Consider the following 27,165-nt stretch of genomic DNA (forward strand, 5'->3'; position numbering starts at 1 on the left):
AACAACCAGCAGCAAAAGCCAAACAGACCCAAATGTAAAATAAGCAGAAATTTATAAACCTGAAAGTGTCATGAATCTTTGGAATCATGTCTAGAAGGTAGGAAGGGATTTTCCATCTCTTAATGCTTTCATGTCAAAATCATGAGTCTTTGTGGAATTGAAAAGTAGTTCCTGGCAAAGTCCACCTGAGCTCCAACACCTGCTTCCACACAGAGTCATCACTTGAAATCCAAAGCCAAAATATAAGCTTTAGTGCTCAGATAACCTTGTGCCAGTGCTCATAGCCACCTCCCTGGTCACCCACAAAGTGTGCTTCAGTATATAAGATTTAGAGGTTCACTGATGCTAGCACTTCAACAGGAGGAATCAGTTTAATTTAGGCTACAGAAGGTTCCCTCTACTTCCCCCTGACAACTACTTTACGTGAATGAAATCCCCACCAATCTCCCAAATTGCTCATACCTCACCAGGAAGAGCAAATTCAAGTCAAGTTATCTCTCTACACATACCAGAGCACTCCACCATCTTCTGTAAATTCACACAGATATCACCAATGCCTATTAGACAGCCACCTCACCACATGTGGATGGGCAGAACTCACGTACCTTGCTTCCACCTGCACAAGCCCTATCACCTGCACAGAGGGTCAGCAGCACTTACATGCTACACTTGAGAATGGTGTGTGGTAGCCATGTGGAGAAGTTTGATTTCCTGTTACTAAAACCCAACACACACAATAAGCAGTAAGGTTGCTGGGCAGATGGACACCTCTTATAGAGCTTCCCCTCCTAACAGCCCTCTGCATGGCAGGGCATGTGGACTACATGATCTTGAAAGGTCTCTTCTAACCCCAACAATGCTGTGATTTCCCTCAGGAAAGGCAATAAGGGAAGAGAAAATACAGGTCTGATAAAAGCCAAGAAGGTACTGCAATGCCAAGAATTATCACACAAACCAACAGATTAAACAGTCAACAGCTACATCCCTATCCATGTTTTACCTGCTGCTTTGCAGTATTGTTTCCTTCCCCTCCAAGACCCTTTCATCCTGTGATACATTCATGATGGTCCTATTCTTAGACACTGGGCTCAAAACCTTACTGCTTTGTATGGACTGAATTGATCCTTGTAAAGAATTCTTTGAAATCTACTATTAGGATGATGTATGGCCTAATTTTGGTTGTCATAGTATTTAGAGTCAGACTTATGACTTGGGAAACAATCTCCCACTGACTTGAAATGCAGGGAAAGGTTTTTTGTACTGTAAGAGAAGGCTTTCTGGCTGAAAAGTCATATTTTAAAGTTTACAGCTCCTGCTTCTGGCTCAGCACTGCTACAGCAGCAAGGAGAGGAGAGGCAGCCAGGCAGGGCTGCGCAGAGCTCTGACTGAGCCCCCTCCAGATCACCGGTGTAGCTGCTTCCCCGGAGGAATCCAGCAGCAGTTTATTACCATAAATACCAAGCTGCCATTCAAGTTCTTCTGTGGTTTTAAAAGCAGCTTGTTTTCATTAAGATAGAAATTTCTATGAGGAATTAAGTGCATTTTAACAGAGGCAGTGAGATGTGATGCAAGAACGCCGTGCTGGCTTTTATGGCTGGCAATAGTCACCATTGCTGTCAGCCCTTTGTGTTGCCTTCCATCAAGTTTAATGTGCATAACCTTGGTGGCAGCACCTCATCTCACACTCTCTGGCCTTGGGGCCGTATAAACAAATAAATCAAACTAAAGCCAAATCCCAAAACAAGAAGGGAGAACCTTCTTTTCTCTCTTCTATATATATATATATATATATGTTCACATGATGTTGTTGGCCTAAGCATTGTGGGATGATATTCTAAAGGGCGCTCTTGGAAGTATTACTCTATATGGAAAGCCGTACTCATTTTACAAATGAATAAAGGAACCTTCCTACAGCTCTGAATGCTTCAGCTTATACATTTCAGCAGGATTTTACAAGTGCTAAGCACCAGTTACAGAAACAGCTTATACTTGTACCTACCTTCACCACTGTTCAAACAGACCTTTAGAAGTCATGAACTGGGCCCTCGAGAATTAGGAAATGGCTTTAAAATGAGATTGTCAAGGCAGGAAAATGTCCTGTTATTAATAATGTACCTTGGACAAATCCAACCAAGCAAATCAGAATAACTCAACCATTGCTTAAGTATGTGTCTAATTCTTTTATACACAACCACGACTCCTCAAAGTGAGAATGCACATGCACAAGTCATTTAGTTCAGCTTCACTACCTTTCAGGTAACTTCTTCAGCTGAGGAAAAGAATCTGTTTTCAAGAACATACCCACTCATGACAGATACTGAACTAGCTAAGGTGCTTTGTGTTGTTTCTGCAGATTTTCACCATCCTGAAGCACGAGGTGCCTGTGGCTTACACAGTGAACATGGTTGATGAATTTTAGTTACATTAATCTCTGGTACTGTTCTCCCTCCCAGCAATTTTAGCAGTGCCCACTCCCATTACTACACTGAAAAGTCACTTCCTGACTCCAAAACAGATGTCTGGATATCCCACAGAGAGCAGAAATGTCCTACTCAGTGTGGTCCCAGGGCTGCCAGTGAACTTCTAATTTCCTAACACTGACACTGTCTCTTGTCACTAAACCTTAAACAGGTGAAACTCTGAGTTCATACATACAGCACAATCTGCTCCCCAAGAGATTCATGCCCTTGTTCAGCTGATACAAGAATCTTTGATCTCGTCAACCATAGCACATACGTGATCTCAAAATGTCACCTTCTGTAACTTTACCTTTCTTACACTCTCTCCCTCCCCTCCAAGTGCCAGCCTGCTCTGCTGCAAGCAAATCATCACTTGCATAAGTGTTTCACAGGCAGCTGGTGCAACCTCACAGTGCTCCCAACGCCAGCATTACAGGCAATGCATCCCTGGTGACAGCACTGCATTTAAAATTCCTGAACTCTGGCACAAACCCACATCTGCACTAAGCACCCAAACACACACAATGCAGAATATGTTCTTTCCTGTCATTGAGAAGACCCTCAAAGAAAAAATAATTTTCTCATAAAATCAGTACAAGTTCACTTGGGCTTTCGAGGAGGGAAGGGGAAGCACCCCAAGTTCTGGTGCTTGGGGTTTTGGGGATTTTTTTTATTATTATTATTATTTGGGGAAGGGGAAGGGAGAGGTAGCAGTCATGAATTTTTTTTTCTTAAGGAACAAAAAAAAGGTAATTTTGTGATTTTTCAGTGAACTCTTTATGTCTTTCCTTCAAAAATGCACAACTCATTATCCAGAAGAGTTTGTGCTGACAGACTGGATCCTAAAAGACTTTAGCCTTAAAGAGATTTTTATTTACTTTTTTTCTTTCTTGTTTTACTTCAAAAGTTTTCCCAGTGGCTCTAATCTGTAATAGACTATTAAGCTGTATCTCCTGTAGCTCTGTTGGTCACAGTTACTGATAAGATTTGATTCCTACTGTTCCTAAAAGGCAAGCAACAGGTTTCACCAGGGCATACATGACCTTTCCAAAGCTGTGGCCTGGTAGGAATTGTATCAATTGCTCTGACCTGTCAGTGAACAAGAGCTGCAAAGCCAGCAGGAGAACAAGTTCTGATGCCTGTAGTTAAATAACAGCACCTCAGGAGAGCACGTTTATGAAATATCTGAAGGGCTGAAAGGTCACTCTCAATGAATCTCCCCTTTCTCAGGAGCAAGAACTGCCATTTCCCAGCCGCTCCTCTGGCCAGGGCAGGTTGTACTGCAGTGGCCTGGATCTGAAGGTGTCCAGGTCACTTTAGAAAATAAAGTATTTTCATAGATATGAGCTTTTGTCCACAGTTTATTATACTTGCAGCAACACTAAACTTCTGGTAGAAATTAATAAAACCCAAGTGCTGGAACTTCTTTGAACCAGCAGCGAGTAAGGCCCATGCGCCTTTTCACACGGTTTCACAGAGGACTCCAGGTTTCCTTTCTAGGGCCAAGGTCCCCAAACACCACCCAAAGCAAATAAGGCTTTTATCCCCTCAAGCATCTCACACCTAGAGTTTGCAAACCTTTCAAAACTTACCACAACATGCTAGGAATCAAAGCATTTTTCCAAAGGTTTAACCAAGGTGGCTCTGTGGAATCGCAGAGCTCTCTTCACACCTCACAGCACTGGCCAGAACCTGACAGCCCCAACCACCTGCCTGACTCACTTTGTTATACACTGTGCTGCTAATTCCTGCCAAGCCTCACCAGCTCCAGGATGGATCCATGGTTGGTCCATACCTCAAGTAACACTTTGTTGAGCAGAACCTGACCTTCAGGCAAAATGTAAGAAAGCAACTCCCTTCCCAACTGAGTCATCTCTTGTGCCTTAACCCACACAGCAGGCAGGTGAGCACAGGAAAAAAAAAGCTGTTGCATGTTTCTGAGACACCACACTGAACATCCTGACAGTCATCTACACACAGGAACCCTTGTTCTTGAGCAGAGCTTTAGCTTACCTTCCCCGCCTGCTGGCTCAACAGCTCTCCACACACTCCAAGGGCCATGGAATGAGTCCTCCTGCCTTTGTCTCTTGCTTTATGTTTTCTCCTGTTTTTCATGCCACTCTCCTGCTGCTTTGAGGTGCCTCTGTAGCTGTTCAAATGACAGATAAAAATAAAATTGATATGATGTCTCTGTTCACACACATTCTATTCTTTGGATACTTCAACTTACTCTAAGAAAAGACACATTTAGTTCTTCCTGAACTGAGTCCAAGTGAAGGAAGCTAGTATGGATATCAGTCTCTAAGTCTGATGTGATGCTTTCTAAACTGTAGCCATCCATCAGTGTAATAACAGGCACATCCAAGACCTGAACAGTATTTTTATCGTGAGCTGTTTTGTCGCCAGTTTAAAGAGAAAGTGTCTCAGAAGTAGATCTTTTACTACAAGCAACATGAGCTTGAAGTAACTCAAATCAAATGTTTTATTTTTTTTTATTATTTCCCCAAATCTGCCATCTCTTGACACCTTCCCTCCCTTGTTTAAAAGCTTTTCTAATCCAGAACAGCATGAGAAGCAGAATGCTGTAAAGTGCATACAATGAAGTCTGACTGGGTAATTTGGCAATAGCCTTACAATAACTGTTTTTCCAAACCCATTAGTATACTTTCTCAATGTTCCAGTTAATATACAAAAAATAAAGTAAAGCTTGAACTGTACAACTTCTATAAAACGCTAGAGTAGGCAATGCACTCCTTGACAGAACCACACATTTTAAAAATGGGATTTTTATCACAGTATTTCATTTCCAGTCAATCGAGGTCTGCATTCATAGATCATTTTGCACATACATTACTCAGAGACTGCTCTTTCTGTCTCTAGTCTGGTAAATATTTTTGCCTTGTGCAAAGGATATATGGGCAACACAGCCGAGATGAATTCTTGCATTAGTCTTGCAGCTGAGATGACAGTGACATACAGCAAGATATTAGAGCACTATGGTATCAGAAATGTACAGTAAGCCTCAGTAAAGGATGTAGCCTAGAGTTTTATAGCCCCAGTCCCAGGAAAACAAAGATAAAAGGTACACTTCCACTGTAACATACAGCCAAGTTTAGTCATTCAGAATAATATACCACATCAATTAAATTTAACCTATCGATTCATCATCTCCCTGGAGCTGGCCCAGGTGCCTTCAATGACAGTTTGGCCTATTTCATGCAGTGCACTGGAGATCAATAAGGAGGTGGTACAAGGTACTAGATGGTGCCTGTATGTCTATCTAAGAAAAAAAAATATGTAACAGCGTTATTAAACTGTTTTACTGCTTCTAAAAAGACATAAGTATTATGTTATGTAATTCAGTAGTAGAGCAGTGGAGGAGTTTGGCTCTTGAAAGTGCTAAAAGACTGCTGGTTTTTTCTGATGGGCAGCAGGATATTGCTCCCAGCATGTTCCCAGTTACTGTGACAGGCTGTCAGTTTTGTGGTCAAATCAGAGGTAGCTCCAGAGCAGGGCATAACCTCAGCCTCTTATGAGCAAAGAACATTTTGTTTTTTCTATATTGATGGTAAATCTTGGTTTCTCTTTACAGGCATTAATACAGACTCTGTGAAATCAGGCATATTTAGAGTTCAGGTTAAGCCATTCTTTTTTCATCCCTGCAGTGTTGCACGTACAACATTTATACCTCCAGCCTTATCAGCATTCAAAGCCTCATCAGTTTAGCTAACAGTACCAAGATTTTTGAACAGCTAATGAATTCTGTGCGTGACCAGAGCTACTTTAATTCAAATTTACCTTATATTGAGTTCTCTCAGCTCAGCAAAGAAGGCAGTTTAATGTGCAATTAAGGTTGTTTTACCTGCTATGTAAGCTGTTAGCATTATATCAAAAATCATAAATAAGAACCAATACAATGGAGAGTCAGTCTAAGGTGATGAAGAAGCAGAAAGTTTATGAAAAATATAAACTGCATCCAAGCCTCAGAGTCACCTTGAGGACCGTGGAAGCACCAAACAGCACAATTTACATCGTATTAGTCAATTTGCTAAAATGATAAAGAGGATCAAGACACAGAGCTTTAGCAGAGAGACTACTGAAATCCCTTCATAAGTGACCTGTACCATCCTGTTCTTATTTGTAACTTTATATGAGGTGTCACAGCTGCATATACAAATAACAAAGAAACAGTCTTGTGATGGTAAGTAATCCATACAAATTCTATCAGAGTAATAAACTCTCCCAGAATTTTATCCTCAGGGCTCCAGATAACCTCATCCAGTGAGTAATTCAATAACTCCATCAGTCAAGACCCAGAAAGGGGGGTGGTAACTGGGTTTGGAAGTAATGCTAATGAAAGTCTACAGATGCAGCTTCTCAAATGGAATTAATTTGATGAGAATGGAACACAGAGAATCATTTCAGGCTCAATTTTTTGACGTCTTTCAGAGTTAAAATACTTCCAAATTGATATGCTTGAAACCCTAGCAACTGCCTCGATTTTTTAATGTAATATCTTTGTGGATAGAATCCTGGAAGACAAAAATTTATTGGCACATGGCAGTATTATTTAATCTAACTTGGTCTGCAGGCTCAAAACACTTAATCTAAATTCCTATGGAATTAACCATATTTAGTATTGCTATGAGTGAATTATAATAACCTGAAACTAAAGCTGTGACAGCTGGAGGAGGGAGACATGAGAACTGAGCTACTTTTTTTTTTTTTTTTGCTTTCAAACACTTGCAAGTTCTTAACTTTTAATACAGTGAAGGACCTCCAGGCATGGCAGGTATCATAGTTTGGTGGGCGATCTACAAAACGTGATGAAGTAAAAAATGAATATTTTTCTTCCTTCCAAATAACTTTCAATTAAAACATGAACAAATGAAAAAAGGACCAGACTGAGGCATGAAAAACCAGCGCTATTTCATGAAAGCTAAGTGGTTTCATGCAAAGTGTCTCACATTTTTTCCAGCAGAAATATTTTGAGGCATTTTAATCATGATGGTGTGATGGGCTTGTGTGGAAGTGGCTACACAGAACATTTTCAAAGAGGTGTCTCACAGCAATGCACTGGGAAGATGGGCTGGAGGGAAAGGCTGAACTGAGGCAAGGATCTCTTAGAAGAGAATGAGACATAGGTAGAATAAGGAATCCAATATTTGATGGAAGTGAGGAAAGAAAGTCAAGGAAGAGCTGAATCCTCTGGGAAGAACATTTCTCACTTACCTATACAGAAAACTCAGGCTTCTAAACTGAGAGAGTCTGAATCTCCACATCAACTAATGCCATCAAACACAACCACAATAAAAAGCACCATCCTACTTGGATTTCTTATTGATCAGTGTTCTACTGTGAATGGGATTATTTTCTCCCTTGACCTCAGTTCAGGGAACGATTTAGAAGCTTTTCAAAATCTGCTTTACTATTATTCAGAGACAGATTTGAATTTATTGAACAGGAACTGTTTTTGCAAATGCTTTTTCTCTGGAATTTTGTTGCCTTCCATCTTGCATTTCTGTTCTCTCCCTCCTATCCCAAGGTGGGTGTGAACCTCAGGCTGCCTGAGTAGCTTTTAAGTGTTAAACAAAACACATCAGCTTGCCATGTATGTCTCAGCAGAAAGTCAATATCTAATCCAGGAACAATCAAGGACCCAAGCACAGAGGCTATAGCAAAAGGCTGTAAAAAGTGGAATAATAATGCCTGAAAGTGGTTTCAGTAAAGTCTCTCTTGTAAACCTGCAGCTGAAACACATTTTGTGTAAGAAATTACAAAGGCTTTGATCAACCTGAACTAAATTTTGGTATTACAAACCCAATATGTGGCTAAGTGTAATTTTGAGCCATGCAGCGCACAATTACCTTCTACCAAGTTTACTGAAATTCTAGCAATAAAGATTTTGTGTAACTTTTGCAATTCTAAATTTTTGATGTGCTAAGAATTTTAGCTAATTTGCCTCTCGATATCTTTATTGCTTCTATAAATGCAAATAGTGAGAAAAATACTGGTTTTCTGGCAGCACAGCTTTAAAAATCTTTACCTAATAAACTCATTTCACATGTGTCACTGAACATACATTGGATGAAAAATGCTTTTTATCACTACAAATCTCAAGAAGTGTGTCAATGAAGAAATGTCTCAGTGAAGAACAATGCACACTATAAATGACCTTTTTTTCCCCCAGGAATAACTAAAAAATAATGTAGTTAGCTCAGCAAAGATTTTAACCTTCATCTTATGAAAGTAGAAATGCTTTATTCCTTGTGAAAAATCCACAGAAATAAAATGACTAAAAATTCCACAGACTTAAAAAATAATTTTCATGAAAATAAATAGTCCAGATAAGTGCTGTATAATTTCACCCTTAAATAAGTAATCCTGAGAAACATTTCTAGATCTGGGAATTGGCTTGTTACTCTCAACGCTTACAATGCTGAGATGCAGAATGGACAGGAGATCGGTTCTGTGCTTACCCAGTTCTTGCCCCTGAAGGATACAAGCACCTGTGTGCTCAGGTACATGATGAGGTACAAGGAGGTGATTTCATGTCTATAGAATAGCATTTTGTTTCTTCAAAGGAAATGGCCACACTAATTCTACCATAATTTATCCAATAATCCAGACTTCTTAGAACACTTTCTCAGTCCTGCAGTGCTCCTGGCAGAATGGTGGGGAAAAGAAAAGAAGGAATTCACAGAACAAAAATCATTAGGAAGAACTAGGATTTCCTGTGAGGTCTACAAAAGACTTTGTAACAGAGTAGCACCTGGCAAGGTAATGATTTCCAATACATCCAACTGAAGGGCCAAATCCTATGATGACTTACAAGCACTCTCACTCACTACAGCTGAAGCTCTGCTGAAGTCAGTGCAACCAAGTCACACCATGAATGAAAGGCTTATGAGATCAAATGGAAAGCTATTCAAATGCTAAAATCATGTGAGGTGAGTACCTGATATGAGTAGGTAGGTCAGTGCACATGACTGTTTTTTTGTTTTTTAATGAGAAAATAGGTCTTGACATTACAATGCCAAGATTCAATAGAATGGACAGAGACTAATTGTAGGAAACAGAAGTGGGAGGTGAAAACAGGACTTTTACCTGGAATGCAATCAGAGTTGCAAGCATTCAGTTTTCCACTCAAAATTTAGAAAATAACTCAGCCTCAAATCTTTGAAGGTTAATTACCTAATCTAAAAAAGAACTCCCCAACACTTAGCATTACACTTGCTTTCAGAGAGCACTGTCTTAATTTCCAGCCTACACAATAACAAACAGATGCAAAGGTTAGGATCTACAGTCTTTCAAGGTAGACACTGAAACTTTGTTCATTTTTAGGAGACGCCTTTATTTCCTTTTTCCACCATTTGTTCCATGGCTGTCCCACTGTTCACAGAAAAAATCAGTTGTATATTTTAGTTTGATCACTGGCTTACCCACCCCAGACTGGCTTTACAAACCTACCCCACAAGTTCTGAGTGTGGTGATCTCTAAGGGAAGCCAGGCAGAGCAGGGAACACAATTCACTGAGTGAGTTGCGTGGCTGATAGGTCTGGCAGCTCTCCTGGTCGGCTGACTGCCACCTCTAATGGAAGTGTGTCACCAAGACTGATTGGTGGGCAAACATGATCATGGTAAGAAGTATATTTTAAATAAACATTTTAAAATCCTCAGCTGCCCATCATCATCCCCAGTGCCACAAAATATCTTCTTACTTGATAACGTTAATATAAACATTCTCTTGAAGTCTTTGGAAGCCCAAGATAATTGTGGGAAGCACTGAAGGCCTCATTAAAATTGCAACTAGTGGTGAAGAAAGCTTCATTAGTATGAGTGAGACTGTGAGCTGGCAAAGCTGTCACTGCTGCTGACACAACGAGGCGGTCTCAGCTCAGAAGTGTGGGAGCAAATAGCACCAGCAGAACACTGAGTATGGAGTGTAAACATTCATCATCAAGAGAAACTGATACTGCTCCCAACTTTCTGGGCTTTAAATCTCCTTATTATTTGCAGCATTTGGACAAAAATACTGAAAAAAAAATGTTTCTAGAGTAATGGGTAACGTGTAAACTACAGAGTAGAAACATTTTAGGCAAGGAAATTCACGTCAAGGAAACACCAGTTCCTCATGTTTTCAGAATATGTAAATATTTTACACTGAGAAAAACATTTAAATGTTTATAATTGCTATGAGTATTTATACCTTGAGTGATTAGCTGGTTCAGGAACAGACATGTCAGCAGACACGCCTGTTCAAAAATACTCTCAAAAAATTATCAAGAGCAGTAGCTATCATGGAAACACTTATCAGCCCCAAACAAAGCCACACCAAAAAAAAAAACTATTTAAGCATCGTAAATCAGGGCTTACAAGCAGTCACAGGCTCCAAATTATCTACAAATTGTGATTATCTGTCCCAGAATTACACAGCCATCTTGCACACAAGCACAACCATTCTGGAACTCATGATTTTTTTAAAGCCAAATTTCTGTCTCAGCAGCAGAATTTAATCTCTCTTATTTATGGTTCTCACAATTCCCCAAACAATTAGGTTGCAATGGAAAGAGGGAAGCATCAACAAGAGGTTGATGTCTCTTCCCACACAACAGTACATCGGGCACTCCTCCTTTCTGGCATGCTGGTGTCAGCCTGGCACTGCAAGGTCGTGCTGATTTGTAGCACCAGGGGATTGCAGAAGCCTCAGGCAATTGTCAGAAGCCTTGACTTCCTACTAGAGCTCACTGAATTATTTCCAAATTTACTACTACAGCAAACAGCTGCCAAATAATCTCAGTGCCCACAGCCCAGAAAGGCAGAGGGGAGCGAATTAAGTTTAGAAGAGATGCAAAGTTTGTGTCTTGCCAGGAGAGACATTACCACCACGTACACGGGTTGATTTACTCTCTAGTGATCAAGTCCCATCTTTTCAGTAGCCCATCATTCTGGAGACCATGAGAAAGCTGACACCTTTCCAAGAACAGATTAATTATAAACTTGGATAGCAGGTGACAGAACACTGACGTTATAGATCAAGATTCTCCCAAAGACTTATTTAGAAGAAAAGAAAGGGTATTTCTGAAGCTTTAGTCAGGAATTGTTAAATAGATGCAAAAGGCAAAGCTGAGGGGCTGTATAACAGATCAGTTACAGGACACCTGGAACCACATATACCTGTAGTTAGTTCACACCTCCACATACCTCTGCCTTTGCTTACTCATCTATAAAACAGAACTGCCATTTCTTACAACCTTAGCTGATACATTGTGAGAATTTTAATATTTGAGAGATATTACATAATATCAGCATGGGTTTTATTAAAAGTCTCTCCTACTATTGCCATATTTTTTCCTTTGAATTGAGGTGTATGAAACAAAGGACACCAGTGAGTGTTATCTGGTATTTTTGCTTTCTCAGTTATAAGAGAAGTTTTCCAATATAACTGAAATACCTGCTACCAGTAATCCCAGCTCCACAAGTTATGAAAGTCAAACTTCTGTCATTCATTTGAAGTAAGGATTATCCACAGCTGCCTGGAAACAGCTCTTTCTCATCCTCCCTCTCCCTTTCATCATTTGCTCTAGTAGTGTTTGCCTCTTCCCTTTTCCTACTTATTTGGAGAAATGAATTAATTTTTAACTCCACATAATTTCAAAAACCTTTTCATTTATGGTGCTCCAGTTTGTTCCTCTCTGGGAACAGCAGGGAGCTGCACAGCTACTTAGCACACATGTGTTTACAGGTTTGGCTGTTTTCTCCTCAATCTAAGGCAAAACTACCCAAAGCCTTCACCTGCTCCACCATGCCCAGCCCAGGCTGATCACTCCCACTGCAGAAACCGGCTCTGTGAGCACTTTGCCGTTTTCACTTCACTCTGACTTTTTCTTCTAAAAGATATCCCCATTCAGGATGTTTCCCAATGCTTCTCCCCTGCCTCCTGTGAAGTGGTTTTTCCTGAGTTCCTGTCCCTGACTGAGAGGTCACTACAGAGCAATACGCTGCTGTGAGTATGGAAAAATCCCACTCACACAGCAGAGCCAGGCTCTGATCTGGAAACGTTGGAGCCAGACAGAACAGCATGGTGAGGATGGCACCCCCACAGTCCTGAGTGCTTTTAGATGGCATTGACTGACCTCAGTGACACCAACAAACTAGACACAGAGCTCAGGAGCTGCACACAGCACTCAATAGGCACGTTGTGACCAGCACTGGGACACACTAATCTGGTGTAAATGCGCCTTGAAAGGCCATGAGCTGTCTGCAAAACTAAGAAGGAAAAACCAAATTTTTTCCTCAGTTTATTTCAATTAGGCAAGTAAACCCTTTAAATACATCTGGTCATGAGCATATCTCTATCAGGCAAAATTATTTGAGGGAGATCTTCAAGGGCTTATGAACAAAAGATTGGAATTTTTTTGCAAGAACTAAAATGGCTTTGGGCACTTCTGCACTCAGAAAGAAGCATATTTAAAGAGAGTAAGAGAGTAAAGGTCACATCCAGCAAATGAAAGTATCCATAAACGATACAATCAATCCAAATGAGAAGGCCACAGAAAACCTCTGCATAAAAGAGAACAGTTCCAATTCAAATGACAAGGTGTCAAAAAGGTGCTGGCCTCCTAAACATGCCAGGGGGAGATTTTTCTTTAAAATTATTGAACAAAAAAAAAAAAAGAACCAAAAAGAGGAGAGGAGGCTGCTATGTTAGAACATGCAGGAACAAAGTGGGAACAGGTACTAGCTACTCACAGGGACGAAGAAGGTGGGTCTGTATGATGGAATGACATACTCAGTTTACCAACCACAGCAGAGCCATAGTGACAGGCAAGGAGCCAGGTATGACAAAGAAGATAGATGGAAAGCTTCCAAGGTCTAGTGACCATGGTGGTATTAGCTTTAAAATTTTCTTGAGGCTATTATTTCAGAAAAAGCAAATCAAATGTGTTGAGACTTTAAAAAAAAAATCTACACTTGAATACAAATGACAGAAAACTGATTGTAATCAATTATTTTCTACAACAGTTGGGAATGGAACAACAAAAAGAGCATTTAACTCATGGCTGAAGACTAAGAACTACGATCAGCCCACAAAAAAACCCTGAGTAATTTTAGATGAGTTGAATCACACAAACCTTTATCACAACTCACGCTGAAATTTTTGTGAGTTGAGTTTTGTAGCTGCCTCAGTACACACCCAAAGCACCATAAAACTTGTGAAAATCACTAGTGAATAAAGGAATGTATAAATAAATATTTGTCTTAATAAGCATTTAGCCTTTGGATGAGTGAGGCCAATGTCAGACAAGATAGGAATGAATAGAAAAAAGGCACAATTAAACTGTAGATCTCTTATGGGCAGTACTACCTCTTTCCTTCTAAGAGGTCTTGTAAAACAGAAGCCTGGTCCCATCTTGATTCCTTGGGCCTGGTTCACACCACCACCATCCTCTTTCACTGTGATCAGGTAGATATAAGCACCTCAGCTGAGAGCAGCCTTATTAAGGACCTCTCCTCTATGCAATTTACCCAGCTACATTCTCAGATTTGAGACATAACATTTAATACCTCGCCCACACATAATATCTGTGAAAAGAGATTAAAATAAACATAATAGAAGTCAAAAGTCTTATTTCTGTGACAGCACCACTGATGATGATAATAGAAGCTGACAAATAATTGTAACATTGTTCTTCTCCACAAGCCCACTCACTGGTTTTTGTGCTGCTATCAAGGACAAACAAATAAGGGAAACCAGGAGGAATCGAGTTCCTAAGCAACGCTGTATTTCTGTGCCCCACTCTGACTCTGGCTCTGGCAGAGGTTTATCTTGCTCCAGGCTCTGAAACAGGATATGAAAGACCTGTGGTACTGTCTGAGAAGCACAGTCCAGCTTCTGATGGCACCTTATTAACTCACACTCTTCTTGGGCTGCTCTTACTCTCCTGTAGGATGAAAACAATTGCTCTTCCTTTTTTTCAAGCCATTATATTTCTTACCCATCTACCCAATAGACCTATTGAGGCAGAGCTCAGAACTTTCTGCAGCTGTACAATGCCAGGCAAAAGGAAGCCCTGAATTCAGAGGGAGGATCTCTGATGCGACTGTAATACAAAACATAACAGCAGTAAACAGCCTGGACACAAACCCTAGTTTTCCTCCTGCCAGTAGCTACATTTGGTGTTTGTTTCTCTGAAACACTCTTAACCTGCAGCAAATAGAATTTCTTCTGCAACCAGAGTCAAGCTAAATTGCAGCACTGCCATCGACCAAGAGCATAGGCAGGGCCACAGCGTGAGGAGTCACCGTGTGCGTAGGAGGATCACCTTATCCTACCTAGTTTATAAACTCCAGGATGAGTTTATAATGCACACTGTACACGATACTGTTGCAGGACCTATGGAGACAAGAATCACATTTTCGTAGGTGCCACTACAGCATTTCTTACACCAGCCCCAAAGCAGGGGCATATACCACCAAAACATCACCGTCACAGGACGATGAACCAAACAGTGAGTTGTTCCTTGCTGCCACGCACAAACACACACAAAAGGCATCCTCTAATTGCAGAAAGCTCCATGAGCAATTTTTGCAGAAGGATTATTTTGTTATTGTGCGGTTGCCCAGTGGTAATATTTGTCCATCTGTTACAGAGCACATTTCCATATCCAAAGGAACAGCACACATTGCCACGTGCTGGAAGGGATGCAGGATTCTTGCCTTGCAAATCAGCCCATTGATCGTGATGAAAAATGGCAAAACGCCAATAGTTCACGTACTGAGACATCTCGAGGATTAACAGATGAATAGCTATTTAAGTAATAAAAAACCCTACTTCAAGTCATATTTAGAGCTGAGTATCACCAGACTAACAACTTTTTCAGCAATATAATGTTCTTTATAAGTAATATGCAATATAAATTTCCGTGTGCTGAAGCATAAAACCATAACTGTACAAATATGGCTACATATAAAAATAGGCCATTGGACCTCAGTACAGTTACTTCACTCAGAGGACTACTTCTATTTATGAAGGGTTTATTTGTTCTGGCCTCACCTCTTCTAATGATGGTCTGCTATAATCACAGATGGATTTGGGGTCAATTTGAATGATGCCTTTTGCTCCTAGGACTCATATTTACTTCTAAGTATCAATGCACAGTCTAAGTTGTTCTACTATATGACTTTTGCCACAAGAGAAGGAGAAAATACTCTCCAACAAAAATTTCTCCTATACATTTTATGTTTTAATGGCAAAATGACTCATTACTAAATGGAAATTATCACCTTACTATTAATCTAACCATTCAACAATTACAGCAGTTGAACAGATGTCATTGGTGAGCCTGGATTCACCCTGGTGAAAGAACACACACTCCCCAACTCCCAGAGAGATGAAATTTCAATTCTTACCCTGCTTTTCAGGAACGTTATGCTCTCCTTCCTTTCCAAACTACATCAACAAAACTATAGCATTCAGTCAATAAATAATCACACCGAAGAAACACAGGTTTAACATTTATGTAGATGACTTCAGCATAGGCAAACCACAGCACTTCCAGAGTTCACCACTAATGACTTTAACCTGGCCAGCCTTTCAAGTGGTTAATGCTAATTTAGATTAGATGCTAATTTAGGTCTGGACCTCTCCTGTGAGTGACTTGTCCCAGATTGGATATAGTGCTCTTGTGATATGCGATTACAGTCAAAAGAATTAAGGAGCAACTACCTAATTAATTTCAGTTAATTGAATTTAAAGACACACAGCTGTATGCAAACCAGCTTCCCAGCGTAGAGGAGTGCAATAATATTTCATTCAGAAAGCTACTGAGTCCCCACAACAGTCACACTAACAGACACCTTACTGGTGCCACCACCCTGCACTTGCCTATCTGAGCAGCACTGGCTGGTCCCTGGTCCCCACCTTGGCACAGAACATCAGAGAAGGTCCTGCTCTCTGCTCAGAAAGCTGCTGCAAGTGAGGGATGTAGGATGGGCAAGAAACAATTGCAATGAGAGGTTAAAAGGTATGAAAATGCAGCATTCCAATCAGCTAATATTTTCCTTGCAGCAGCTCTGCAGCCCCAGTGCACAGTGCAGAGCCTTGGCACAGCCCTGGATCACTCTGCTGTCCCAAAGCACCACCTTCAAGGCTGTCCCTGCACTTCACACACAGTCAGTGCAGAGCCACAAAACACACTGCTATAAACAGCAGTGGTGCTGGTGCACACTCCCCCAAAGAGACTTTTTTTGTATGTTAAAATGTCTTTGTGCAGCTGCTGCAGAGGGTTGTCTGAAGCTCTTGATTCCCCGTGGCAATTTTGCTATAACAAACTTCTTCCTCTTCGTGCACCAAAGCCCTGCACTGAGCTCAGTGCTGCTCCTGGGGGACATCAGGGATGTGCTGGATGTCCTGGGGGACTGACTCTTTAAGTGGATTAGCTTTGCTAGCAGGAGGTCTGGAGAAAGGGTTCCCCTGATATTGGAATTTGCCACCAAACAAAAAGGATCTGGTTTAGATATGCTCAGCCTGGCTTCATTTCTGACCTGCCAACGAGGAGAATGGAGGGCTGGGTGCTGAGTGCTTTTAAAATTGTATTCTCGGTCAAATACCAAGGTCACCAACCCCACCCAAATTCTCCTCCAGTCTGTCCCTGACCTCCCCACTTGCAAGCCCAAATTGTATCACCTTCTTTCTTGCACAGGAAATTAAAAGGACATAAAAATTATTACCTATGCCAAAAGTTACACGTATTTTTTAATGCACATTAAAGATACTATAAAAATGTGCAAGTCTTGTAAAGAGCGGAACACTAAAATTGCAGGAAGGATCTCCACTGAAAATTGACACTTTTTTATTATTATTATTTGCTACCTTTTTTTTATTATTATTAGTTCTACCAAGTCTTTTTTTTTTTTTACATAAAAATACCACTGCAGAAAGTCATGTCCCCTCTACCCCCTCAGAGGTTGCAAAATATAAATGTTCAGAGACGTTGGGCTCATTATTTCAAATGTCACCAAATCCAAACCACAGCATTGGAGGAGTTATTAGTTGTATCCTTGTTGTGTACATACCAAAGCATTTGCTCTCTCATCAACAGTTCTTTTCTATTTTGCTCTTAATTTATTTAGTTCTAAACTCACAGATGGCTGCAGTAAGTTTAACTTACAGAGTAAGCAAAGCAGAAGAAAAATTACAGTAATGAAAATTGTCTTTAACAAGTCACACTTAAAGGAGAGCAATAACCTCTGATTTTGAAAGAATGTAGGAAATCTCTCTCACCTGTCACATTCACATATTCACAAATGTTCATGGCAATCTCAGCTTATCTGGATAAACTGAAAGCATAAAATTGATAATTTAAATTACTAAAGCATAGTCACTTTTGTTTTTATCAATTTTAAATAAGAATTTTTTGCAATAATTTCTTCTTCAGAGCACAATAAAAAAGCAGTAGGTTTCACAAGTTAGTGCAAGTTGAATTCAAGCTAATACAGTAAAGCTAATAAAGCTGCAATGTAATTCCCTACAATGTTTCACAAAAGTAGATTATTTCAATACATTTTCAATTACTTAATAAGAGGTTAACAAAACAACACTCAGTCAAATTTCTATTTATCTAAACACTAATTCAGCTCCTGCCTTAGTAGAACTAAAGCAGCATAAAAAGCAATTTAAGATTAAAAATTCAGGTCACCCTATAGCAATTTTCTCACACAAAAATTATACAAGAAAGGAGACCACCAAATTAAAACTAAGCTCATAAATCAACATATATATATAAATATATGTCTGGAACCACACATTTGGATTGCACAAAATGAATGTATCATGATGAAGAACCAACCGTAGGGAACTTGGCTTAGAAATAACTAGAAGTGAATAATTTTCCTACTAAAAAATAGTCATAGATTTTCTTTACAGCATATGCTAGAGGGATAGAAAAACCCTACCGAGGAAGAGAAACAACACAGATATTTCCTGAAATACTGTTTTTCCCTCCCATTTTCCAGGCTTAGAAATTTTCCACAATCATTAAGTTTTACTTAACCAAGCAGTGTCAGTGATTTAGTACACTCCATGTTACATCAAGAGCACCTGAATGCTAAATAATAGAGGCTGGTACAACACTTCCCTGCAGACAAGGTGTCTTCATTCACAGAAGGATTAAAGAAGGAGCAGAGAATCCAACCACACAGAAGAGAAACTAAATTCACCTAATACAGTATCTAATGAGAGGAGGGAACAGGAAGAACTATGAGCAACCAAAAAATGTGGCCTTACTGGAAACACACTCATCATGCTGATTCCATTAAAAATGGCATGCCAATAAAAATGGCAATGAAGGTCTCTAATAAAACCTCTGACAGAAGAATCATGGGTCTGCTTGGGTGGGAAATTTTAGCGTGGGTGCCAAATATTGGGCTGAATATCTTTTGCTTTCACAGGACCAAGCAGTTTCTCCCCCTTGCTTTCAGTAAATACAAGGGTAATATTTGAAGCAGTCAATATCCTCCTGGGAGGGGTGATATGGTTACAGTTCTGCATTTCAGCTCTCTTCCTTCAATTAAGATTTTTGATGTCACCAAAGTACGTTTTACATAAATGCAAATCAAGGATTTGTTACTGAGCTGCTTTTGGTATTTATAAACTTCAGAGACAACAGGCAGTAGGGCTCGTGGTTTGTTGCTGCTTTAGGCCCATTGTAATCTACAAAATATGATCAGTTATTGTGGCGACTCCAAGTATTTAAAACAAAATCCATTTTTCTTTGTCAATCACTTTATGTGATACAAGGAGATGTTAGACACACAGACTGAGTCATTTTCTCATTAGCTCAGCCAAGCAAATACGTCTTTCCCCATCCACTCCTTGAATTTATGTTATGAAAAGATACATATTTTGAAGCAAACCATTTTCTCTGCATGTTAAAAACAAAAAGAAGTTGGAGAGTGAGAAAGGGAGAAAGGGAACAGCTGAAATTAATCTGAATCCTAGAATATATTTAAAAGGAAGAACAATGTATATTTCAATTGGGAGATAAGCTATGCTTTGCTTATCAAAAAGACAGTCCTTGGATGCCACAGTTTGCATGTGGCTTGAAGATAAAGAAACAATGCTGCTTTCTTCCACTCTCTAATCCTTCAAACGTGCAGCTTTAAAATATCCCGTAAATTAAGTATGGATTTATGATCAGAAATCAGGTACATTTATTTTTTACTGCTAATTACATTCAGAGTGATTAAGAAATCAGTATATTCCAGTGTTTTCTGAAAATAAGTAGGTGAAGTCCTTGGACTACTTCTGCAGTCCTGCTCACAGAGCTCGTAGTCAGGATTACCATATCTAACAAAGCTCTGCAAAACTTTATCCATGGGGTTTGCTTCATTTTATTTATTTAGAACGGGTATAGTTTAATAAACTGCAAGAAACTGAGGTAATAAATCAGGAGTTACATTTGTAACGTTCAAAGACAGAGAAACCAGGGGTGTCTCAAAACAGCGAAAGACTGAAGTTCAAATTACCAGATTACCAGCCTCTTCCACACCTGAGTATCTCTTAAATACGTGGCTCAGCCCACTGAAGCCACAAAACAGGTGCTTGCTTGATGAGTACTACACACCTTTAGACAAACTGATTTATGTGAACAGAGCTCACTGAAAGCCTGGGATGAGACTGAGAATTTTTCCATTGAGTCAAAGGCCAGGTTTGCACTCAGGAAAATGCAGCACAGGTAACTCAATTTTGGATGCTTTTACCCTCAGTAATACACCCACACAAGTCCTGCACAGGCACAGCTCTGCCTGGGGGAACAGATGGGCAAGTCCAATCCTTCCTTTCCAAACTGGAGCAGGACAGCTTGGCTGAGCCTTGACCAAGCCTGAGCTACACCAGCGCCCTGCAAACTGCTGCAGGGAGAGCAAACACACAAAACTTTCCTGCACTATAGTATTTAGACTTTGTTGTTCCACAGGATATATCCCCACACAAAAATAGTGCAATATTCTATTCAGATGTACTTCAGATCGTGTTTTAGGGGAAAAATAGCTCGTTATTTTTGAACGTGTCAGAAGCAACAGAGATTTCAAAGCACAAACTGTATAAGCGACAAATATTAACATTGGCTTGAGCTGCTCTGTAATATTTTATCTGGAGATCTGCCAAATTCTTTGTCTGAAATCCAGCTAAAGTTTGATGATCACAAGTAGAGTGGGTATTTTTGTATCCAACGTGCTTATTATCAGCAATAAAAAGACAAATTGTCGAGTGAATGGCACTGTTGTTGTAAAGGTGGTATTTAAACAATTGGAGAACTTTGAAGCAAATAGATGGCAACCAGCCAATTCCACATTGCTTCAAAGGACGTTTTTACAAAGCTCCATTTTCCAATTATTTCACACAATGTGCTCTGCTCTATGGGTTTGAATCTCCAGTGCCAGACTGCGATGCAAACTCCACAGACTCCTGGGAAAAGGACTTTTTAGGCTATTTTGAAGAACACTTTTTTTAAAGTAATCAAAGCCAGAAGGACGATTTTCATGCATGAACACAGCTTTCTGTCTGTTTATCTCTGGTGTCAGGCAAACATTAGCTGTGCCCAGCATGGAACTTCCCCTTAGCTTTCTTTTGTAACTTCCATTGCATGCTGGAAATGGGGTTCTCCAAGAAGAGTATTTTTAAAAGGATTATTGCTATGGAAGGATAAACTAGTTCATGAAAATAAGGAACAGCCTGTGGATTTCATCATCATCATTCCACAAAATTTAAAAAATTACAATCTCAGTTTCTATCCCATCTACTTCTCCAAGTCTGTACATTCTCTCCCACTTTTACAATTACACTGCCAGTACACAGATTCCTGTCACATAGTCCCTCAGGCACCCAGAGTATAGAAAAGGAAATACAGGTTGTCTCAGTATCTCATCTCTCTAAATGATATTTTTAGATACCAGCTGTCTCTAGATGCCCTGTGCCCCTGGTCCTGGAGTGCTAATGGCTTCCTTGTCCTTGCTCCTGTCTCCAGGTGGTAGTGAAGCATAACCTTCTCACAAAACAGACTCTTTCACTAGGATAAACTTCCTTCTTCTGGTTCCAACAGGATGAAAGAGCAATGGATCAAGAAGTCAATGATCACGACCTCCCCAGAATTATGAACTCTTCTAAAGCTCTTTAAAATAAATCAGAAGACTCACATTTCATTTTACTTATTAAAATAGTTCCTATGGTAACTTTACAATATATTTTTTTTACTTCTGCTTACAGATGTTTGCTATCTGGGCCACCAAATATTGAGAAGCATCACTTTTCATCTGTGAATATTTTCTTCACTTGGACTGACCTAAAGGCTGCTGGAGGAGAGAAAAAAGGAATAACTGAATTTGCAGGAAAATGGTCTCTCTCTTTGGACCATTAGTCATACAGATACACATTTTATTAATTAAAAAAAAAAATTGCCTTTAAGTTTTGTTTGCTAAAACACTGCTACCACCTCACCCACAGTCCCACACCCCTCTCTGCAATCAGCAGGCACAAGGGCACATGGGTTCAGAAGAAACCTCTACAGAGCAGCTATGGAGAGTGTAAGATTCGCTCCAGAGACACACAAAGAGAACAAGCAGCAGCTGTTCCTGGAGCTCAGCCTCACTGGGTGACTGACAGCAACCTTAAGTCATCTTAAACTTATTCACCACGACTTATATTTTCCCTATAGCAAACTTTTTGAAAGAAGATATACACTGATCATATCTTGTCTTCCTCTGCTCACATCTCAACCCTCTGTCCTTTAAAACCTAACCCACTCATCTCCAGCACACACAGACTCTTTCACCAGCCACAGACTGCTCAGACATATGCTGTATTACATGTCCAACCTAAGCACTTTATGCAAAAATCCAAAATCCTGATGTATTGTGGTCAGAGGTTATTCTGGTTTGCATCTCACTGCCTTCAGGCATCCCACAGCCTGCATCCCACACCTTAACAGTTTGCAAACCAGATGTGAATTGGAGACATAATCTCAGGCATGTTCCTGTCAGAAGCACTGTAACTGCAAGTGCATTTATGAATGCTTATACTGACTTCAGTGACCTGATCTGCCTCTATATTCCCTGGAAGACTTTCTCCTCCTCCAGTGTGTGCACCATTATCTCTTACCTGGAGCACTGTGACTAAACTCTTGCATTTTCTAGTGCTTCTTTGCTTTATGGCATCAAGACACCAGTTTAAAAAACAATATCAGTCAGACTTGTGGGTCCCAGACAGGTAAACTTATGACAGTATAAAGACATAACAAATTATTACATTTACACAGTGGTAAGCTATTATGTAAGGTACTTGCAGCAAAGAAATTAAATGGACAGATACTTAAATCAGTATTGATAGCAACAGCTGGAAATGGAAAAAAAAAATAAAGAACAGAAAAGAAAATCACCCAGAGATTTAGTTTCAGATGTTCTAAAATCCTTTGATGATGGATATGACTAAGAACAATTGTCAGGGAAGCAAGTGTTTGGGGAAAAGCATTTAAATGGCAAAATAAACAGAGCTTCAGCCAAATTTAAAGCTCTCTGGGGGGAAATAAGCTAATAAGACTGCACATCACCAACTAAAGCCCCAGGTAAAGCAGTAATATCAATTACTACAGATCTCATCATGCAATTTTAATGCTGTTTAGTAAATTGTCATTACAACAAGTCCAGCTAGCCTTACTCTGTCCATTTTAGTAAATAGGAGAATCTTAAAAAAACAATATTCTGTTAAGAAGTCACTGAAATGTGGACCTATAATAATGTTGTGAGAAGTGAGTCCTGGATGATCCAGCCCATCACCCTGTGGTTAACCCAATTCAAATGACTCTGTACACTTTACCACAGTTCCTGTACTTCAAGGAGCTGTAACTGCCCTAAGAATACTCCTTAAATGAGAATATTCATTACAAATGAGCACAACATAGAGTAACAACTGAGCAGCACCACCCAGAAACACCAAGCTTACTCCGAGCACTGTTCCCACCCACCAACCTCCCCGTTCCTTGACTCCACATGCAGTCCTCAGCTCCCAGCACTGAAGGGACAAGTTCACTGTAAATAGTTACTCATCCAGCCTGATACAATGCCTACATGCTGTCTCCCTTGCTCATCACAGAGAGCAGCGTGGTTTGCTGCTTAAGTATATTTTCATTCTCTGAAGATGATGACTGTGATTGCTGGAAGAGATGACAACCTCCCAGGATATTATCATTATTCAAAGCCTGCTATGACAAAGACATTCATTTAATTATCCAAGGGGCATTTAGGAAAATGCTTTTGTTATACATACAAGCCCTAATGAAAGAGCACTACACTGTGGGCATCCATAAATCTATTAAGTGTGATTACAGAGATGACTGTCACATTCTCCTATGTTTTTTTTCCAAATTAAGAAATGAGAACAAAAATCTGAATTTTCTTTAAATCCTCTTCTTTTCCCACTGTCATTTAGGCAGATGTCATTTTCTTTGTTCTGTAAATATCAAGTCTCCATCCTGTCCAATTATTACTGTCAGAAGGCCCATTTTAGACCTTATACCTAAATATTCCAGCAGTATACCCAGGAAAAAAATAAATTGCAAAGCACCTTGGATTCCTGGAAGAGGAAAATCTTCAACTGCACAGCAACTACTACACATGTTGTAGAGCATTAAATGGGAAGACCATGTGTCAGACAGCTGTGAGAATGTGTATCAACTACTCAGAAATCAAACAATATCATTTCTTTTTGAATACTAATTTTTAAAATAGTGAATTAGGCCAAATAACTTCGAGGGGTTTATTTTCCTGCTCAAGTATGAGGCTGCACATGAATCAGACCATAAAGTAATCATTCTAAGGGTATTAAAAGAAAAAACATCTGAAGAGCTGACTTCATTACAGTGCCATAGATATAGAGGCATAAGGTATATTATGTGGCATTAGTTCAGATATATATTCAAAATGTCTTTTAAAAATATATCTCATTTCTGAAAGAGCACACACCACAGCCTCCTCTGCTTAAATTCAACTCAATTTATGAATGTGGGTGAGGATTCTCAGCAGTAAAGGCTTTTTAACAGGATCAGTTTTTCACCTTCAAAAGTGAACAATTTTTGTCTCTACTACCACTCCTATATTGCATGAGAGTTGTATTAGTCAATGCTTTGACTTACCCTTGCATGTATATTGAAGAAAGAACAGCTTAAAATGTAATCACTGTAAAAGCATGACACACATGACAATTTAAGAGGTTCAAGCCTTCTACTTACTACCCTTTATTACAAAAGAGGTTTGTCTTTGTCAGTATTTAGAAGGGTGCAAAAAATACTATGATATTTAACACTGTACAGTACAGTAACAACACGTGCTCTTGACTTTTAGAAAAATGCTTGAGAAAAACAGAAATGTAAATGAAAGTGACCCAAAGAACGATGCCCAAAAATCTCAAGCTCAAAACAAACATGCTGAGCTAAGTATAAACATCTCACTGGATTCTGCTCTACACAAAGATCTTACTGTGTTTTGGGAGAGGTTCATTCCCTGCTGCAGGCAGGCACACACCCTTGCAGCAGGAGAACAGCATCACCTCCATCGAGAGCAGCAATTTTGGTTGATACTGTAACTCACCACAACTTTAATTTTTAAGCTTAAGTTTCGTGCCCACTTCAAAATTAAAACTCAAACCCAGCCTTTTAGGCATTTTTCATCACTGACTGGCTCTGAAGGTGCTAATTCACTGGGAACTCACTCACTGTTAGATTGCAGTAACTTTCTACCACATTTACATGGACTGTACTTAGTCCCAGCTTTCCCCTACTGCTTACACTTTGGCCTCAATTTTATTTTTATGTATATATAAAGATGTAGAAACTCACATATCTACACACCTATCTTCATAGCAAAAACATAGCTTCCTGATGTTAATTATTTAGTTGAAATTCTTAAGAAGGCTTTAAAGGAGTTATTTTTCTGCAGAGCAGAGACACTGGAGGCATCCTGATCCTGCAGGCACAGAATATTGCATTTGAGTGCTCAGCATATTCAGCAAGGCTTGAGTGACTCATGCAAGGACATGGCTGCAGAAGGAACATTTTTATTAATCCTCAGTGTTTCAGTGCCATACAGAGTTAGCATAACTTTCTGAATAAATTATTCAGCTCTTCACAGTTCCACCCAAGCACAGTGCAGCTCAAAAGAGATGACAAACCTGCGACACACAGCACATACCCATTAAACCCCTTCCCTCATTGCAGATCTTGATATTTTAATCATGTTTCTACCCAGGGATGCACTCCTTAGCATCAGAGTTCAGATATAAATACTACAGAAATTCAGCAGTTGTTCCAGTTGTTGGCACAGGAGCGCAACAGACTGAACGTGCCAGTGGAACAAGGAGGTCACAGCATCTGAGATGCTCTGACAGAAACACCTGCTGGCCAGCCAGGCTGGCTCAGGATCCTGCCTTGCACTGACCCACTCCAGCGGTTTCACAGGGACTGGGCAGGGCAGCCAGTCATATTTTCCCACCTGCAGGGAAGTCCTGCCTCATGAACCACCCTGCGCTGTTGCCTTGTGACCTGAGGCCACAGAGACTTCATCATTTGCTAAACCATGTTTTCCACACTTGATACTGTAGCTCTAAAGAGTCTGAACAGGTATAAAAGGCCAGTTTAAAATCCCACCAAGCTTATGGCCTAGATGTTGTTTTGTGGCCAAGAACCCCAGGGAGCCATAAATTGTCAATGCCTGAGAAAAAATGATACGCAATGCAAACGAGACAAGAAGACTTTTGAGCACTTCCTTTTGCAGTTATCTTCACCAGAGCAACCTCTCAAGTTCAGGTCAAGGGGAGAGCAAACCATGTCTCCCACTCACTCCCCTGGCTCTGCAGACCCCAACTGCTCCCAGAGCAGCTCTGCTCAACACGTGACTAGTGTGAAGAAGACCTTGCACCCTGCATTGCTGAATAAAGCACCTTGATCTGCATCCTGCAAAATCAATCGCTGATTCAATTTATGTAGGCATAGTCCCTAGACAGAGGTAGGACTTAGTTCATAATATAAATTATTCCCCACAAAGGGATAAGAATGTCCTACTTGAAGCAAAAGACTGTCTACACATTACTGGGAAAAGCTGGTGTCTTGGCCTCCTGAGATCTGAGATATTTAAGAATGTGCCTCCAGCCTGAGATTTCTGCTGTGCCCAAGGAGCCTCGTGCTTCAGGCACTTAAGTTTCCTCAGCTCCTTTTCTGTACCTCCTTCTACATGATGCAACAGAAAACACAACAACCCAAACCAACCTCCAGCCAATATCCATCGGCAAAGCAGAAAAGCTAGATAATGGGAAAAAAAGGCAACCAAAAAAAAAAACCAACCCAAACAACTTCCTAATGGATTATAAATTATAGAAAGAACATTTTTTTGCTATGTAATTAATGGAAATTTACTATTTTTAAGCTTCCTGTGGGAAATTTTCCATGTCAAATCAATTTGTAGGTAGGACCCAAGAGGCAGAAGATCACAACTGCTTCAGTGTGCTTCTTCATTAGACTGTTGCTGGGGGTTTAATTTTCAGTCACGTTCTTTGGTGACTTTGATCTTTGATGACAGTGTTAACTCTATTTGGTCCTCAGTACTCTATTGATTTGAAAAAGCCTTTTGAGATACCCTCGCTAATTATTTCAGTGGAAGT

The sequence above is a fragment of the Lepidothrix coronata genome, unplaced genomic scaffold (assembly GCF_001604755.1).
Source record: "Lepidothrix coronata isolate B3197 unplaced genomic scaffold, Lepidothrix_coronata-1.0 Scaffold41, whole genome shotgun sequence".
NCBI classification, from domain to species: Eukaryota; Metazoa; Chordata; class Aves; order Passeriformes; family Pipridae; genus Lepidothrix; species Lepidothrix coronata.